Below are 20,579 nucleotides of genomic sequence, written 5' to 3'. Positions count from 1 at the left end.
AGGTTTTGGAGTCTCTTCTAATGTTCTGATGAGTCGATTCAGGTGTGTTTGATTAGGGAGTGCTTGAAAATGAGTATTGTTGGTGTGACTTCAGGAGCAGGGTTTGGAAACACTGCTCTAGAGTCTATATGTTGTAGAACAAATGACTTCAACACAGTGAAAACCCGTCATACGCTTTTATAGGCAATTTAAGACGAAAAAGAAACTTGTCCGACTGATTTGCAAGAAAGATTTAGTTTTCACACAGTTTCTCACATCTGGCACGACAACAGCTAAACTGTAAATACATGATGGACACCAGAAAACAGCTTGAATAACGTCTGCCAGATAGCAGAGGGCAGTTACTGTACACTGTAAAAAAAAACATCTGTTCATTAACAGTTTACTTATTTGTGATTCACAAGCAGTGGCAAGATTTAAGCATGGGCAATATGGGTGATCGCCCAGGGCGGCATTTTGTTGGGGCGGCAAAGGGGGTGCTACTACCTTCCCCCTCCCCGCTTTCCCTACCCCCTCTCCTCTCTTTCGTACGTGAGACACCATCCTCACTCAACACATTTGTCTAGAGCGCCAGTTCAGCTTGCTCCAGTGCTGTTCACAAGTGTTCCATTTATTTGAATTGTGTTATCTCAGCAGACACACAACGTCATAAGATGCTAAAATTAGGTTAGATTTTGGTCGTGACGTCAGGTGACCAAAATTCAATGTCTAGACACCCTGTAAGGACAACATTATTTTGACGTTCAATAATAACATCAAATGATGTTTGTGTTTGGTTGATTTTAGGTTGTGTTGGAAAGTGACCAAAATATAACGTTAAACCAACGTCATATTGATGTCAATTACTGACATTTATTCATCAGGTATGGCAGCCAAAATCCAGCGTCTGATAGACTTCATAGTGGTAATGTCCATCTGACGTCGAGCTGTAACATCATTAGTCGTTGATATTTGGCTGATTTTAGGTTGTGTTAGAAAGTGACCTAAATCCAGCGTCGAGCCAACATCTTAAACCAACATGATATTGACGTCAAATAGTGACATTTATTCGTCAAGTATGGTAACCAAAATTCAACGTCTGATATACGTCATAGTGGTAAAGTCCACATGTCAAGTAACATCATTAGACGTTGATATTTAATTGATTTTAGGTTGTGTTGGAAAGTAACCAATCTAGCGTCGAGACAACATCTTAAACCAACGTCATATTGACGTCAAATACTGTCATTTATTCCTCAAGTACGGTGACCAAATGTCAACGTCTGATGAGTTCATAGTGGTAACGTCCACACAACGTCAAGCTGTAATATCACTAGATGTTGATATTTGATTGCTTTTAGGTTGGACGTTATACATTGACATCAGGTTTTTTACATCATCCCGATTTTCATTTCTAAACAAAATGCAATGGCCCCATGACGTTGGACTACAACATCAATCTGACGTCATGTTGGCGTTCTGTGCCTGCTGGGATGGGGCCTTGATCTCCGCTCTGTCATCTTTTGATGTTGAAAATTTAATTCTACAGTTTAACAAAGTGGCTTTTAGGGACATTTTAGTAGTTTAAAACAATAATATAACGTATAAGAAATAATATATGCAGAAATAAGTCTGTAAAATAACTGAAAATGTGCTGTCAGTTTATTACAATGTTTTTGTACCTTAATATACAACACCAACCCGGACGACATATCACTTTAAACTATTAAAAATGTTATTAAAAGTCACTTTTTCAAACATTTTAAGGTTAAAAGTTGTTAGAAGAAAGATTAGGGTCCCATAATGCAATTCAAAAGCATAAATAAACAAAGAAAAATAAAAACATGAATCACAAAATATGAAAAACTGTTCATTTACAGATATTTTTTACAGTGTAGTCTCGCAGATGATCAGCTCATGTCCGACAGTTCGGCAGTCCAGTTCTCTTCATATTGCTTTCCTCTTATTAAATGTGAACCAGCAGGATTTTACTCTCCCTCCCAAAAAAGGCCACTTCTGGAGTGCTGCGGCTCACTGTGATTCAGCCAGACGGTAATGGGAAGTGGCAGTGGAGATATGAGGGCTTCTTCTGTGCTGTTTGAAGGTGAGTTCAGTCCTATTTTGTTTAGCAGAAAGGTTAACGGCGTCCGTTTCTATTGGTCATCGGTCGTAGGCACTGCGTGGATCTCCCTGAAGCCTGCAGAAACCACACGTTTTCAGACACTTCAAATGTGACAGATGAAATCAAGCAGTTTACTTACACACACACACATGCTCAATATTGAGGTAAAGTTGGTGTTAAATTCACACATTCAGACTATTTATTTTATTTTTCAGATATTTGCAGAATCTAATTAGTGAAACCATATCGACTATCACAGTACAACAGTCCCAGTCATATAAATAGTGCTGATGTTGTTTTCAAGTCATACTTAGCCTACATGTGATTTCAGACTGAATATTCAAAGTACCCTGGTAAACAATACAGGGAGCATGTCACAAGCTGTCACTAAACGAATGTGCGACTATAAAATCATCTTTATGCTCAAGTGAGAGGCAAACACATCTTTCGGGCTGAAGGACATTTACGCCGCCTACTTGAGTATTATAGTGTCTCTCTGTCGCCATTATCTCACTGTCCTTTTCAGTCGACCTCTGTCTCTGGCTAATTAATAAAGTGAAGCTGACACAGATGATATAAAACAGGTACTATATCACTCAAGAGCGAGTGTGAGAGGACTGGAGGAGGTTATTAACACACGGTGAGAAGGAAAACACCTAATATAAATATGGTGCTAAATCGCTACAACAATGCCAAAAGGTTTACTGCAATTATTTCTTATTTCTGTAACACTTTAGAATAATGGTCTATTAGTTACTGTTAGTTAACATTTACTAACAACAACAAATGGTAATGACATTTAGATTACTTTTATGACAAGATAGAGCTTTGAGCTGCTATTGGATTACATTTAGATTACTTTCACTGCAATGCAATTGGACTACTTTTGGATTACATTTAGATTACTTTTATGGCAGTGCAAATTAACTACTTTTGGATTGGATTTAGATTACTTTTATGGCAGTGCAATTGGACTACTTTTGGATTACATTTAGATTACTTTTATGGCAGTGCAAATGAACTACTTTTGGATTACTTTTATGGCAATGCAATTGGACTACTTTTGGATTACATTTAGATTACTTTTATGGCAATACATTTGGACTACTATTGGATTACATTTAGATTACTTTTATGGCAATGCAATTGAGCTACTTTTGGATTACATTTAGATTACTTTTATGGCAATGCAATTGGACTACTTTTGGATTACATTTAAATTACATTTATGGCAATGCAATTTAACTACGTTTGGATTACATTTAGATCAATTTTATTGCAATGCAATTGAGCTACTTTTGGATTACATTTAGATTACTTTTATGGCAATTCAATTGAACTACTTTTGGATTACATTTACATAACTTTTATGGCAATGCAATTAGACCACTTTTTGGTTACATTTACATTACTTTTGTGGCAATGCAAATGAGCTATTTTTGGATTATACTTAGATTACTTTCATAGCAATGCAATTGGACTACTTTTGGATTACATTTAGATTATTTTTTATCGCAATGCAATTAGACTACTTTTGGACTACATTTACATTTCTTTTACGGCAATGCAATTGAACTACTTTTGGATTACATTTAGATTATTACTTGTACTTTAGTGACTGCATTTGTTATTGCAGTAAGCCTCATTTTAAGAAGCAACAAGTAATAATTTTGTGTTGTAAATACTGTCAAGTCTTAATTTGAATATGGAAAATATGCACAGTAGGCTATATGTGATCCTGATTTAATTTTACAATAATCTTATTTTAGGTTTAAATTATCTGTCATTAATTAAGAGGAATTCACCTGCTTAGCAACTGTAGTTTTAAGACCTTTTAAAAACTATGAGAAGCAATTAATTAAAAGTAATTAACAAGGTAGTTTAGGAAAATTTGGACTAAATGTATTGCTTGCTATTTATTTTAAGACATTCATTTCTTTACAAAATCCCTGGTATGTTTCCTTATTTCAAGAAATATTAACGAATAAAATTATCTTATTCCACAGGCAGATTATTTGACTTGATCTAGCCTGTATCTTCATTTAGATGGTAGTTTTTTTGCAGTGATTTTAAGAATTGAGGCAGAATTTGAAGCCTTCATGGTTCAGTAAACAACAACTGTTTTGTATCTAAGTCAATAAAAAGGTATTCATGTATGCTTGTGTTTATATTCTAACAGGAAAAATGATTATACTGTACAACTGAAGGGAGTAATTTGAGCAGGAAATGGATCCCACACCAATAAATCTGGCACTAACGGATTCCTCTATGGTGACTTGAAAATCGATATCATGTCATGAAAACTACAAATAATAGCATAATAAAACAACAGTGTAATTGTAGACAAAATCTGGATTTTGATTTCACAATTCAGCACATTTTCAAGACAGCAGGGTGGAAACTAAACATAAAAATTACAGTAAAATTTTAGAAAGCCTTTATAAAAGGTAAAACTTTAGTTTAGGTACCAATTCCCACTAGTTACTCCTGGCTTATTGCTTGAATTTTAATAAAATATTAGGTGTTTATTAGTACTTAAGTATGATCTTATTTTTTATCAATAATCCCACCCTACCTAAACCAAACTCATATCTTAAAAACTAATAATAAACAACAAATTAGAAGTTTATAGAGATAATCGATAGTTAATGATTTGATAATAGCAAAAATGGTACCTTAAAAAGTGTGACCGTATAAAATAAATTCCATTCTAATAACAGTTTCTTAAAAGTGTTTGTCTCAGCAGCTGCAATATAGGGAGCATATATACAGTATAGTGTTAAAGGCTACAATTAATAACAAACCAATTACTATAATTGCTGTTAAGTAAGGAATAATGTACATCCAGCTGGTTATTCTTGAATAATAAAGCCTGACAGGCTTGTCAGAAAGCTATTGTATAAAACTGAAGACTTTAATTGTAGTACAAAGCTAAGCTTGCGTTATTGGTTTAACCATGATTGACCAATCAGAATTGAGTAATGCAGAGAGCTGTGTAATAATCCATAATATTAGCTGTGTAAAAGATATCCACCGATTAAACTAATTAAACTAACACAAGCTCACCCAGGTAGTATATAAATAGTTATCTGTCACTCTGCTGTTCGCAAGAGTTTGGCGCCTCTGACTGAATAATAATTCTATGTAATAATATTATTTGTATTTTTATGATCATTTGTTGAACAGAAAGTCATTCATCGGTGTCATTAAAAAAACAACAACAACCTCAAACTCAATATAAACTGCAGTTCTGATGAATCTGGTTCGTATAAAAGCAGAAGAGCTTTTTTGTCCATTCATTACAATCTGAGATTTGTTTCTGTGCAATAACAGTCTATTAACCTAATGTGAAATCCATTTGAGGTTGGAACGAAAGTATTTATTATTGTTCTGCAGGGCAAAAGGCTTTTCATTTACAAATCAATACTGCACATTTAATATTTTACTCACTGTAATATTTGCTCTTTGTTGCATTTTAGAATAAAAAAGTCAACATATCCATTACTGACAAAAGAAAACAACAAATATATATTTAAACATTCAAAGCTATATTTAAAATTCCTGTTATTTCGCATTAAAGGCAACAAGTAACTTCTTGAGCAGCAAATCCACATATTAAAATTATTTCTGAAGGATGATGTGGCACTTTGCCATCAAAGTTACAGACTGTTTTCTTTAAAAAACTTTAAAACATTAGACTCCAAATTTTTGAACGATAATGTAAAGGATGTGTGATGCACAGCTGCAGAATTAATACTATTCTTTAGTTTAACCAGCACTTTCGAGGTTGATTTTAAATACAAATCTCATTTTAACATACAAAGCATTATGGATCTGCACCTGAGTATCTTTGCTTTCTTTTAAGCGCATGAACTCCATCTCGATCACTCTACTCTTCCTGTTCTCTACTACTCCATCAACCTCCTTGCATCAACTTCCTTTTAATATTCGATACGCACCAAATTTGGATCACTTTAAAAAGTAGATACATATATTCAGGCTTGTTTTTAATTGATGGTGTATTTTATTTTGTTTTTGTGTCTAATTTTTACTGCGGTGCTTTGGGTTTGAGAAAAATATAGATTAATAGATTAATTAGGCAGGTTAGGGTAATTAGTGAAGTTGTTGTATTAGGATGGTTTGTACACAATCAAAAAAATAATAATATTGACCTGAAAATGTCTTTTGAAAAATTAAAAACTGCTTTTATTCTAGCCGAAATAAAACAAAGAAGACTTTCTCCAGAAGAAAAAATATTATAGGAAACACTGTTCACAGGACGGCTAAACATTTTGACTTAATTCATTTAATTCAGGTAAATTGGCTACTTCATTTTCAACTGTATACTAAAAACAACCACAATAACAATGTGCAGCAGTAACATTTCCAGAAAATGAAACCGATTTACCTTCTGAATCCTGTAGCCTTCGCTGTTTTGGAGAACGTCACAAGCGTGGCTCGGTTTGTCTAATCAGCCTAATATGTGTTGTCAGAAAACTCTTGTGGACAAGCATCTGTGTTGTTTCCCTAAAAGAGACCGAAAAAGGAAGTTAACTTTGTTGAAGAAGTATTAAAACATGGCTTGGCTTTAGGAAAGAGTTAATGGATTCGTGTTAGGATGCAGATGTCAGCCTGAATTTTGAGAGGTGTCATGCAACCCACAGCAAGCTTTCTCTTTTAACACCTCACATATGACAGAGAGCGAATGTGAGAGTCACACACACACTCACACACACACGCTCTATAATAAGAAATCATCCTTCACAGCTGATCATACACAAATGGTTTCTTGTCACGGGATTGCTTGAATATTTCAAAAAGACTGAGAAAACTGTTTAAAGATTTGAGTCTGGAGGGAATATTAAAGGAATAGTTTTTACAAAAATGAAGCAACTGCATTTATTCAGCCTCAAGTTGTTTCAAAGCTGTATGAATTTCTCTTTACTGCTGAACATAAAAGAAGATATTTTGAGAATGTGGATAAGTAAACGCTTTCTGCTCCCTACTGATAACATTTTTGTATTTGCATGCTATGGAAGTCAGTGGAGAGCAACAACTGTACGCTCTGAGGGTGAGTAAGATTATTATTAGTGTGGTATTTTAGTTTGAAATGCATTAAACCGGGGCTTTCAAACATTAGAGAATGGCTGCTTTTTTATTAAACGCCATTCATAGACTGTTTTGAGGGATGTAAACAAAAACAACGGTCCCAACGTATCTCCTGTTTTACATTTTTAATTTCTATAGCTTCCGAGATCACAAAAAAGCCACATATTGATGGCTATTTCAACATTGAGTTATATTTGAATCGCCTCTTGTTACAGTTATGAAATAGTTCGATAATGAGCAGGAAATGTTCATGGACCAATGACATGACCACTTTGAATTGGTCTATATAACTTTTTCTTATAAAGGGCCAAAGCCAGAACTAGATTGAGGGCTGTGGGCTGAAGGTAAATATACTAAACTGTGTTACATTAAAGTTTCCATGAGTAATTTCCCAATTAATTTACTTATATTTAAAAATAGCTACAAAGCTTATATTAACTAATGCAGTATATTTGGAAATAATAATGATGAGGTTATTACAATCCTGTTAATAACACAATGAAGTTCAATGTTACACTAAGCTGCACCTGCTTTGCCTTGATTTGCTCGCTGATGTCTTGTGCGTTGTCTTCTATCCGTTGAATGATATAAGATTAATTTACAAACCAAAAGAAATCACAAAGCAAACAAACAAAATGTTACATTTAATTTACAAATGATCTCTGTCAAAGATTTTCGCTACAACCACCATCCCATCATTCTCCTCTTCTCAAATAGGATAGTGCGCCGAATCAAAGGTTAGCATGGGCCAACTTTGGCTCACAGGCCCTAGTTTGGGCATCTCTGGACTATATGATAATATATGATTTAAACAATAAAATAAATATTACTATAGATGTTTCCCCGTGATGAGTAGCAGCTGGAAGGGCATCCGCTGTGTAAATATGCTGGATAAGTTAGCGGTTCATTACACTGTGGCGACCCCAGATTAATAAAGGGACTAAGCTAAAATGAAAATGAATGAATGAATCTTTGCCAAAGATGTTTCCCCAACCACCTCCTCATCATTCTCCTTCTCAAATTGGATAGTGAGCCAAATCAAAGGTTAGCATGGGCAAACTTTGGCCCACAGGCCCTAGTTTGGGTATCTCTGGTCTATATGATATATTTAAACTACTAAAATAAATATGGACATTACATAAATAAACAATCAATTAATTATTTCATGTGACTATAAAATAGAAAATGTATTTTTCTGAAAATTGTTCTGAATAAATAACGTGTTTCTACAAGAAACTGAACTGATGCCTTTTAAATGTCATATTTCAGGGCCTGTGGGATCTAAAAGAATGAAAAGCATTTACATTTGTTGTATTTACTGTTCTGTACTAGTATAAAATGCAAAAGTGTAACCTAATAAAGTCAAATCTTTCCTAAATATTGTTTTAAATATATTAATAATGGGCTGCACAGTGAAGCACATTCACTTTACAACAAGAAGGTCACTGGTTCGAGCCTCGGCTGGGTCAGATGGCATTTCTGTGTGGAGTTCGCATGTTGTCCCCATGTTGGCGTGGGTTTCCTCGGGTGCTTCGGTTTCCCCCACAAGTCCAAAGACGTGTTATAGGTGAACTTGGTAGGCTAAAAATGTCCATAGTGTATGTGTGTGGATGAGTGTGTATGGATGCATCTAGAAGGGCATCCGCTGCATAAAACCTAAGTTTTTGACTTAATAAATAAATGAATATAATGGTAATATTTTTTTCTTCACAGAACAAATAGGGTATTTACACAAAAACTATATAAATGCATTTAAAAATGTCATATTTGAGGATCTATGGCAGATTGAAAAGACCTGAATTAGGCAAATAGACAAGAATAAAAAAGATATTACATTACCCGAAAAATTATATAAAATACATGTATATTTGCATATACTATTAATTATATTAATATTTAAATTATTCTATTTACTTCAGATATTTGTTTTATCATGCTGTTAACCACTGGCTTATTCATTGCCTATTATTAAGTTATTAACTGTTCATCAGTAGTTTGATATTATTCTGCACCCCTAATCCTACCCAAAACATAAAACCAACTTCTACCTAACAAGCTATTAATAAACAGATGATAAGTTGTTTAATAAGCTAGGAGTGTTAGTCAATGGTTTGTTAATACTGTGAGTTGTGAAATAAACTAATGTGTTACTAAATTCATTCACTCACTTCCTTTCACCTTTCGCCAACTATTCCAGCATATGTTTTACGCAGCGGATGTCCTTCCAGCTGCAGCCCAGTACTGGAAACACCCATACACTCTTGCATTGACACACACACACACACACTCATACACTATGGGATAATTTAGTTAATCCAATTCACATATACAGCATGTCTTTAGACTGTGGGGGAAACTGGAACACCTGGAGGAAACCCATGCAAACATGTGGAGACGATGCAAACTCCACACTGAAATGCCAACTAACCCAGCTGGGACTTAAACCAGCGACCTTCTTGCTGTGATATGACAGTGCTAACCACTGAGCCGCCATGCTGCCACCTATTAAAATAAATAAAGGACATTTGTCAATTTAATTAATTATATTTGAAGTATTTTGTAACATAATGTAATGATATATAAGCTAAATATTTTCCAAATAATATTTTCGACAAGCACTCAAAAAAATAATGTTTGTTTAAACTGCTTATTGAAAATGGGTTGAAACTACACAATTATTAAGGTTTTTTTTTGTGGGAAAAACTGATTGTTTTATGTTCAATCCTCTTAAATTTGTAAACATTAATAAGTTAACTTAATTCCTTTATGTTGTCCTGACACAAATCTATTGTGTGGAACCCAGCATTTTTTACAGTGTATAACCAATATTCTTTTCACAGTATAATTAAGTTCTGTGGCATCTACAAGAGTGAACCCCCTATATTAGACATATGAAAGCATTTGGTGAGGGGAATAACAACATTTGCATTCAAATTTGCATTGTTGCCAACTGTTTCATAATACAATAAATTATAATAGCTGTTCTTTTCATGCTCTAGTTTTGCACGTAATGATTTGTTCGATTCATTGCGTAGAAACATCACTGGATGGCAGCACTGAGCAACGTGCTCTCTTTGATTCACCCAGTCAAACAAGCACAGCATATAAATGTAAGATTTGATGCTTTAAATAAATAACCTGCTGTTTTCTTGTTTAATAATGTCTGTCTTCTGTCGCTGCTATGAATCTAGGCGGCGTGAAATGATGCAGATGACGTTGACTGAGCACAGGTCTAAAGGCTGAGGATGATTCTCTCTGACTGAGCGTTTGGAGTCTGTCTGGCGGACCTGTCAACAGGAGTGTCAGCGTGAAACCTCCGGTAATCAGCTCACGCTGCACCTTGCGTCCTGTTTTCTCCACATGACAGTGAAATAGGGAACGCCTGAGTGAGCTTATAACCTGTGCACAATCACACTTTGACAGCGACAGAGCACAAAGCAACACAACAGTTCACCACCACTTACTTCATGCATGCACAGGAATGTATTTTACACGCATTCCCACATAAACAAATACTATGTATGCTAAAATACTAAATATTATAGTGTTTCTAAATCATGTGAAGTATGTGAATTAATCGGTAGTGATGATTCTATAGTTGCTTTGGTAATAAAACAGCTGCAGTATAGTAATATGTGACCTTGGACCACAAAACCAGTATGCTGCATGGGTATATTTGTATTTATTTTTGGTACAAGAAAAAAATCAATCATGTTGATCCAAACAATAGAATATTTGCTGCCCAAATTATTTAGTTTTTTTCTCTTACCAATTATTATTTATTTTTTGTGGCCTATAGGGTCACTTATTAATATACAAGTCAAAAGGATTGATTTTGATCACACTTTATTTTGATGGTCCGTTTGTTGAATTTAAGTTACATTGCATCTACATGCAACCAATTCTCATTAGATCCTAAGTAGATTGTTAGGTTGGGGTTAGGGTTAGTGCAAGTTGACATGTACTTGCAAAGTTTCTTATAGTCAGTTAAATGTCTGTTGAAGGAGCAGTATCAACGGATATTAAGCAGTCCACTAATACTAATAAATGGACCATCAAAATAAAGTATTACCTTGATTTTTCTTTTGTACTAAAACTCATCAGAATATTAAGTGACGATCATGTTCATTAATTTATTCATTCATTCATTCATTCATTCATTCATTCATTCATTCATTCATTCATTCATTTTCTTTTAGGCTTAATCCCGCCACAGCGGAATAAACCAGCAACTTATCCAACACTTGTTTCACGCAGCGGATGCCCTTCCAGCTGCAACCCATCTCTGGAAAACATCCATACACACTCATTCACACTCCTACACTATGGACAATTTAGCCTGCATACCAATTAACCTGTACCGCATGTCTTTGGACTGTTTGGTAAACCGGAGCACCTGGAAAAAACCCACGCAAACACAAGGAGAACATGCAAACTCCACACAGGAACGCCAACTAACCCAGCAGGGGCTTGAACCAGCTACCTTCTTGCTGTGAGGCGACAGCACTATGCGCCACTGCGTCACCCACGATCATGTTCCATTAAGATATTTTGTAAATTTCCTAATCTAAATATAGTTAAACAATTTTTTTGGTCAGTAAATTACATGGGTAAGAACTTCATTTGTTCATCTTTAAACATGATTTCCTCAGTGATTTTTGAACTCTCAGGTTCCAGATATTCAGAATATAGTATCTCTGCCAAATATTGGTCTATAAAATGATAGAAAGCTTATTTAATCAACTTTAAATTAAAGCATAACTGATTATTTTATTATTAATATTATAGTACAGTACTTTTAATGCGGTAAAACCATATTTGGTAACACTTTATAATAACTACACACTATGAATCATCTATTAAGCATTACCAAATTGTGAATTCATTATTTGTTAAGCATTAACTCTACATTAATAGACATTAGTAAGCAGTTTATAACTGCAGATACAAATGCTCTATTCTTGACATAAGCACATATATAATGTGTTTAATAATTTTACTTTCATACTTTGTTACTGATTAATTTTGCCTTACTAAATTAAGTAAAGCATTATTAACAAATCACTTGTATTTAGGAGTAGTTGTTTTTTTAAGACCTTTCAGAGTTGGTAAATGATTAATAAAATATTCAAATCAACATTTTTATCATATTATTTAGGCATATACTAAAAGTTAATTGTTTCTGTTTATAAATTAACCCAACTTCAACTAGTTTTATGACCTAAAGTGAGGACTATTTATGCTTTATAAATCCCTGATAAATGACAATTAAAGGTTTAGTATCAAATGAACAATCCATCTTTGCAATATTATCTAAAAATATAATTACTGTAAACTTTAAACATTTCTGAATAACAGGAGTGTCACAATATAACATAAAATTAGATAAAACAAAACAATATAATAGTTTGACAATATAATATGATACAACATTTCAAAGTTATTTAGCAATGTTTAAACTGCACATTAATTTAATTTCAGTTAAGATGGCAAAGATTTATTTTTCATTTGAGTTTCTCTTGTGTATCTTCAAACAAATAAAAAATTAAGAGTCGTTTTTGTCCTTTTTTTCCTGTTTAGAATATAACTGAGCCTTAAATTGCCATTCATAATGGATATATAAAGCATGAATAGTCCTCACTTTAAGTCACAAAACTGGATGAAGGTGAGTGAATAAAGCATTTAACATGCAAAGTAACTATTAGTATAAGCCTAAATAATCGAATATATAAATGTTAATTTAAATAGTTTATAATCATTTACTTGCACATTCTGAATAATGTTTAAAAACAAGCAACTTCTCTAAAATAACTGGTTTGTAAATAAAAAATAATAATAATTAAAGTATGAAAATACAATCATTAAGCACATTAATGTGCTAATAAGTCAAGAATGAGCATTATTATCTACAGTTATAAACTGCTTACTAATGTCTATTAATGTAGAGTTAATGCTTAACAATTAATCTATTAATTCACTATTTGCTAATGCTTAATAAATGATTCATAATGTGTAGTTATTATGAAGTGTTACTCTATATTTTACAATTTGTATCAGTTCACTATTGTTAATACAACAGTATGCTGTAGCTTTCATTAACAACAAGTTGTAGATGCTTCAATATAGCTAATATAAATATGCAATATTATATATGCAATTACTAATATAGCTAGTAAAAATACTACAGCAGAGTTAAAAACAACAAAGTATTTAATATAAATGATTATAGTATATTTCATGTGGGTTTTCCACATGCAACACATTCAGACATGTCAAAAGAAAAAGAAAAAATGGAAGTATGTGGAAGTGCATCAGCTCTCGATGGTTTGCAAACCCGGGGTTATGCTAATTATTTGCATGTGAAAGGTTTTTAAAAAACCCTGTGTGGCTTAATATAATTCACATGTCTCTTACTGCATTATGTGGTAGAACACCAATGAAAGATTTTACTTCATTCAAAAATAAAATCCAGATTTATTTTGGACTATGAGGGACACCTCATACTATTTTTGGTCAAATAGTTGACCTCCGTGAGCTATACTGCAGCTAACATCACCTCTCTTCTTACCCTTTGACTCACGACTACAACCGAAAGCCACACAATGTGGCATTCTATCAGCAGCTATTTCATCTTCAGAGTTGAGTTGAGGTAGAAATAGCAGCAGCCAGTGCCATTAGCTTACCGAGGTCAACCATTTGACATCAAGCAGTCCGCACCTAAAATAAAGGTGGCTCCATGCTCCAAAATAAATCTGGATTTTGTTTTGAAACAATGCAAACATTCCATTAGAATTTCTATCACATATTTCAGTAACGGACATTATTCATAATTACTCATAGGAGTCTTAACACACAGGGTTCCTTTTAAAGAGGTCATGAACTGAGAAATCAATGATCTATGGACAAATAAGAGGTCACAGTACTATAAATACTATATATAGCTTATACAGAAGCCAATCTGCCAAAACAACCGGCTAAAAACTGCCTTCACAGATGAAGATGACCTGTTTAGCTCCACACATTGATTTTGATATGTAATAGGAAAATAATGAGAGGGGGAAATCTACTCAGTAACCAAATCATAGAGATGTTCTGAAGTCTATAGCTAAGTTTTCATCTAAAGATGTGAATAGGACTTTTGCGCAAAACTGGAATATCGCATGAAATATTTAAATAAATAAAAGGTCACAATACTGTAATAATACAAATATTTATTTATTTAAAGTCTTATAGTGAATATAGATGCCAATCTGCCAAACAAGAAGCTGTGAATGTGTCACTTTATTAAATAATCATGTGGCTAACATATAATATATTTGGTAATTCACAGAGGAAGATAGTCTGTTTAGCTCCACCCACTGATTTTTATATCTAATAGAAAAAATCTACTCAAATCTCCTCAGTAACTAAACCGTTTATATCAGTGTCTCTCAACCACATTCCTGGCGGACCACACACACCACACTGCATGTTTTGGATGTCTCATACAGTATATTACAGGTCTTTCAGTCTCTCCTAATGAGCTGATAATCTGAATCTAGTATGTTTAGTTAAGGAGAGATGGAAAATCTGCAGAGCTGGTAGTCCTCCAGGAACGTGGTTGAGAAACACTAATATAATGTTCTGAAGTCTATATCTATGTTTTCCTAGAAGTGATGTGAATTAGACACAACGCTGGAATATTGCATAAAACATTTGGAAATAAAGCAGCTTTTACATCCAATGAGTCAAAGAGAACAAAACTGGTATTTCCTGATAGACTGGAGCCAAATTTTATACATAAAAATGGATGTTGCAGTGGTAGGAAAGGCTACTTTGGGCTGTTTTTCTCATCAAATACTTGCACCTTCTGAAAAGCAAAGAATGCACTGTAGCTGTTGATGACAGACTTTGGCTGAGGAAAAACCATTCAGATATTTTATAATGTGCTCGCTTTGCTGGTTTGTTTATAAATAACGTCACATCATGCCTATTTTGGTTCTGACACGATCTGTTAAAACAAAATCACATGACTTTTTTTGATGCGCATGCTGGAAGTTGTGTTTCCATTGTAGATTATGCACAATTTTTCTTATTAGTACGCCCCCCTCACTTTTAGAGACAGACCATTTAAAAACAGGTTGATTAATAATTATATGAATATAAACTTTTGGATGTCATAGCTGATCATTTAAAAAAACGCAATTAGGAATCTGTTAAAACTTAATAAAAACAAACTAAAAACATATTAAAAACTGTAGCCTATAGGTAAATAATAAACTAGGCTGTGTTTCTCAAAACTATTGTTAGCCAACTAAGGTCGCAAGTTCGTCATTACAAACATAGCTTGTTGATTTGCCGCTTGCCAAATTCATCGCAACAACAAACATCCGCAAACTGCGTCGCAGACTTTTACGCTTTCCACCACACCTCTAGGGCTTTAGTTAGAGAAGTATATTTTCTGGCTGTGTTCTATTTCCAGTTATCCCCCTATGCCCTATTCATTTCAAACGTTCCAACATTTAATCTTAGAATGATTTAAAAAAGCATTAGGGTCATCTCTCTTAGGTGTAATTTGCTTTCAAAGTATTTTTACAGTTCAGTTTTAGCGATCTTCATATTCAAAATTGCGCTCCCTTTGCAGTGCATTTTGAAAACATTGGTGTCATTTTGAACACAGCCATGGCTCATGATGAAAGCTATAGGTGACCTAATTTTGAAAAGCGGAATTTACGTTACGTCTCTAAAAGCTTATAAAAACAAAATATAAAGCATACGTTAATGCTTTTAATTTAAAGTAGGTTACTTAATAAGAAATGTATCTGTAGCCTACTGTATATGACATGGGCCTGCTGGTTAGAACATTTTGAACATTCTGCAGTGGTTTAAATGTGTCAAACTTGTTAAAAAGTAGACTGCAAAAAATATTAATAATAATAATAATAATAATATATATATATATATATATATATATATATATATATATATATATATATTACTTAATAATAATACATAGCCTACTATTGTAAAGTACAACCATTAACAATTTATTTGATTTACATATGAGATTAGAATAGATGTTAGCTAAGTGGTTTTATGTTTTAGTATAAAATAAAGAATATTCTTAATAATGTTTGTAAAGGAAACACAGGCCCTATATGTGCCGTTTACATATATATAGTTAATATGGAGAGTGCATGTTTTTACCAAAACCAAAACTAAGTGTGTGTGTGTAAAACAATATAATTTTATGCAAGAAATTATGGCATTTTTCTCTAAAGAAGAGAAGAGCCCTGTTTAGAGTGTCTTTAAGCGGGTTTTATGTTATAACTAACGTTTTTCAAACGATGGAGTTGTGACAGAGAAAGTTTTGGGAAACACTCGTCACTACATCATTCTTTTCCCAAATGATGCATCATACTATAATAGTTCAGCCTAGGGTTATGTTGTTGTTTGGGAAACGCACCCCTGGTCAGCTCATTTCCATACCTCTCAACCCTCCTGTTTTTCCTGAGATTCTCCTGTATTTTACAGTTCCATCCCGCTATCATCCCGTAAAGGAATTTCCCCATATTTCTCCCATATTTTCAGTCTTTCTATGAAGGGTGCCAATAAACACTAGAGCCTGTATTTCGAACTACCCGAACTGCTCCTGTCTACAGGCCTGAGTGGGAGAACTACTTTTAAATGAACTAACTAGTAAGCTTCATATTGTTGTAAAAACCTTGATAGCATTGTAAATTAACCTCAGAAAACATTACAAAATCAACAAAACAAACAAAAAACAGTTCATGACCTCTTTAAATACTTGTATAAGGCTGCAAAAGGAATGCAATAAAGCCTTGAGATGCTTTTCTGATCACAATTCTGGCGCTCTGTTGTGCCAGTCAGGCTTTGTGAACCATCTGGAGCGTTGCTCTGACAACGGGGGAGGATGTCATGGTAACATTAACGGGGGTTACCGGGGAAACTGTAGTCGCCATGGAGACTGCATCACAAGGCGGACTCGAGGCGTGATCTCTCAGTCCTTCAGTCTCTGATCTGGGAGACGATGCGTCCGACGTGCTTCATTTCCCCCTTCATCCAAACCACCTTTCCCCCTCTCGTTTCCAAACTACTGCGACGTCTCGTTTGAAGGGGAATCTCGAACATACTATTATCAGGCTACCCGTGATTTGAGTTAATCTTAAGATGACTACGTTTCCGCACACCGAGTAACTTTATCACAAAAATAAAGATATATCGTCTTTCATTCTCGTTTAACCAGTTTCATTTGGTACAGGCAAGTCAGATTCAATAGACACACATTTGTTTACATTATTAACAAAACGTATAGTTACTTTTCCACATTCATTGCGTTTAAATGGACTCCGCACTGAGACGTATGGGTGATTCTTCAATTAGGGACACTACTTTTTCTACTACTTTTAAGTAGGCCTACTACTTTTATAACCTAATTTATTAGAAATACAAGAAAATGCTTGTCATGAAATCATAATAACATCTAATATAAATCTATACTAAGATCATGATGTCATATAGCTATTCTGCGATCACAGATATATACACTAGATATCGCATACAGGCCCTGAGCATGCGTCAATAGCGCCGCCATATTTGTACAGTGCTCCCAGGACTAAAGTCATTCAACCACACCAGTCAGGACTAAATCCAATCTGTAAATGCTGGACTTTAGTGCGGTGTACAGGTGTAAAAATGAGCAAAAACAAAAACAAAAAAACAAAGCACAAAGGCCGAAAATTTCAAATTTCATAGGTAAGATTTCGTTTTTTTTTTTTTTTTTTTGTATTTTGCGAACTTTTGTGCTCAGAAAGTAACGTTACTAATGATAATACAGTCTCTTATTGCACTGATCATAAGGCAAAGTAGCACCAACTCTCACTAAATTTGTTGAATAAAATAAGCAAACAATGGAAATGAAGCTTGACAACAAGACGCCGATGGCAGAAACTTCAATTATTGTCAGCTAAGTGAAGTAACGGCTAGTATTTGACGTAACTTATAAGGGTGCCTGATAACATAACAGTGCCTGCGCCTCAATGTGCATAAAGCCCACCCTATATATTGAATATTACAAATGTTATATACCATTTTGATCAGAAAGGTGGCTATGAACATTGAGGCGCAGGGATATTGATGGTTAAAATAATAGAGTTCATAATAGAGATTCGTTCAAAAACGAATAACTGCGTCCATTAGAAATAAGTGAAAGCCAGAGATATATAAACATATATACATATATCTATGAGCGGGAGTTTTCCTAGTGGTCAGTGTGCAAATAATTTTTAAATTACGAAAATGATAATTTTACATCAATTTTCTACATTGATGGATAAGTGACCGCACGGGCATTGCCAACAAAGAGCGTGTTTGTGTGCATAGAAATGTTTTATCCTCCCTACCTGTTAAATTTGATCTAATCCGTGTCTTGAAGTAAACTAATTCTAATTCTAACGGAGGGAGCGATTCATTTGTGAAGCCGTTACTTCACTTAACTGACTATAATACAAGTTTCTGGCATCAGCTTCTTGTTGTCATATTTCATTTACATTGTTTGTTTATTTTATTCAACAAAGCTAGCATAAGCCTCGAATTTAGTGCAAGTTGGTGCTAGCTTGCCTTATGGTGAATGCAGTAAGTATTATCAATAATACTTGTTGAGCACAAAAGTTTGTAAAATACAAAAACGTAAAAACGAAATCTTACCTATGAAATGTTCTGCCTTTGTGCTTTGTTTTCTTTGTTTGCTTGTTACTACACCCGTACACAGCGCTTAAGTCATCATCTTCAAATTGGATTTAGTCTTGACTAGTGTGGTTGATTGACATTTGTCCTGGGAGCACTGTACAAATATGGAGGCGCTATTGATGCATGATCAAGATCCAAATGTGATATCTAGTGTATATATCTACGCCAATAGACAACAACAGCGTAGGCGACATCAAATGTTAATATCTATGTTCTAAGGTGTTGAGATCATAGCCATCACAGCCAAGTATAAACATTTTCTTAAAAAAAGTTAACTAATTACAAAAATTATCATTATTGTTTATAAAAACTGGCAGTTTTCACACACAAGCAGTAAATTAATGAATTTATTTTAAAGTTCTTTGTAAAATTTCCCTGATTTAAACACTTTTTTTGATAAAGGTATTGTAGAAGAGAAGTTAAAAACTTGATTTTAGCACTCTTAAAATGAGGATAAAGCAATTAAACATCCATAACTTTAAACCTAAGATATGATTTTTGGTTTATTTATAAACTTTTCTATATTTAAAATCACCCTAATTGAAAAATCACCCGTATATATTTAACAAAATACATATGATCAACACAGCATTATCTTCAGTTTGTTCACATCAACAGCGACACATATTTAGTTGTTTCACTTTGCCACGAAACGTAAGATATTGCGAATACTAACGTATTATGATGATTATATGTTAACACTGATAACAAACGCAGACTTACGAGCACAATATTTGCAGTGTGGGTGCTTTATCGGTTTAGTCCCTGACCTTATCCTTCGTGCTGTAGACAAATGCAACACGTGAATCGGAGTTTGGCACCTTTCTACTAAAAAAAAAGCGCCCTGATTTACTGATTTAATATGCTGGCTTGTCCTTAACATGTAGGGTACAACGGATCTAAAAGCCTCTCCAGGGTAAGTGATTTATTTAGTCCCGGAATACTAAGTAATTGCAGCCAAAACTACCACAGTACTTTACTAAACACCTGTTTGTGCACTTCTGAAGTTTGATTTATGAGGTATGCAATGACAAATGACTGATTTATGTTGCAAACAGAAATAGATGAGTTTTGCTGATGGTATTTTTATCTATAGTATCTGTTGAATAAGAGTAACCTAACTAAAACAACACTGTTAGTTTCATAACGGATGAAGATGCTGGCTACTTGTAATGCGACTAACTGATTCTTATTTTATCTGACTGCACTTGCATTGTTACTCTAAAACTGAGTAAATAAAACACTGTAAATAGCTACAAGTTTGCTGAAATCGATATTATACTACCATTCAAATGAGTGGGATCTGTGAGAAGTTTGTAAGGCTCAAACATACAATCAAAACAGTAATATTGTGGTGTTATTTTAGCTGTTTTCTTTGTAAATTTATAATAAATGTGATTTATTCATGTGTTCCAAAGCTAAATTAACAGCATCACCAGTCCAGTGTTACATGATGCTTCAGAAATCAGTCTGATATGCTGTCTGTTTGCTCAAACTATAATCACTTTCCTTCTTATCCTATTAGTTTTGCTCTCAGTTCATAAAGAGGGTCACTATTATTATTGCTAAAACAATTTTGTCTGCTTAATTTGATTAATTTATTGATTTTCTGTGGAATTTG

At 33.9% G+C, this 20,579-nt stretch overlaps 1 long non-coding RNA gene and 1 other non-coding gene across 3 annotated transcripts in view; one reads left to right on the top strand and one right to left on the bottom strand.

The window, feature by feature from the left end:
• The window catches only part of LOC141386358 (uncharacterized), a 39,546-nt gene extending 26,062 nt beyond the window's left edge, over positions 1-13,484 (top strand). Inside the window, exons 1-4 of one of the 2 annotated variants that reach the window (XR_015494268.1) lie at positions 7,141-7,172; positions 10,246-10,320; positions 10,402-10,529; positions 11,410-13,484. This is a non-coding gene — a long non-coding RNA (uncharacterized LOC141386358). Of the gene's footprint in view, positions 1-7,140; positions 7,173-10,245; positions 10,321-10,401; positions 10,530-11,409 lie in introns of those variants that run through there. The other variant, XR_015494267.1, reaches the window with a different exon arrangement.
• Positions 165-20,472, bottom strand: LOC101883166 (uncharacterized). Its single transcript, XR_015494215.1, has 3 exons — positions 17,152-20,472; positions 6,510-6,628; positions 165-2,176 (listed from the first exon to the last, which is right to left on the bottom strand). It is a non-coding gene; the product is annotated as an uncharacterized LOC101883166 (transcript).
• Between the last annotated feature and the right edge of the window lie 107 nt (positions 20,473-20,579).

The sequence above is a fragment of the Danio rerio genome, chromosome 6, assembly GCF_052040795.2.
Source record: "Danio rerio strain M-AB ecotype USA chromosome 6, GRCz13ab, whole genome shotgun sequence".
Taxonomy (NCBI): domain Eukaryota; kingdom Metazoa; phylum Chordata; class Actinopteri; order Cypriniformes; family Danionidae; genus Danio; species Danio rerio.
This window is presented reverse-complemented; position numbering and strand designations above follow the sequence as displayed.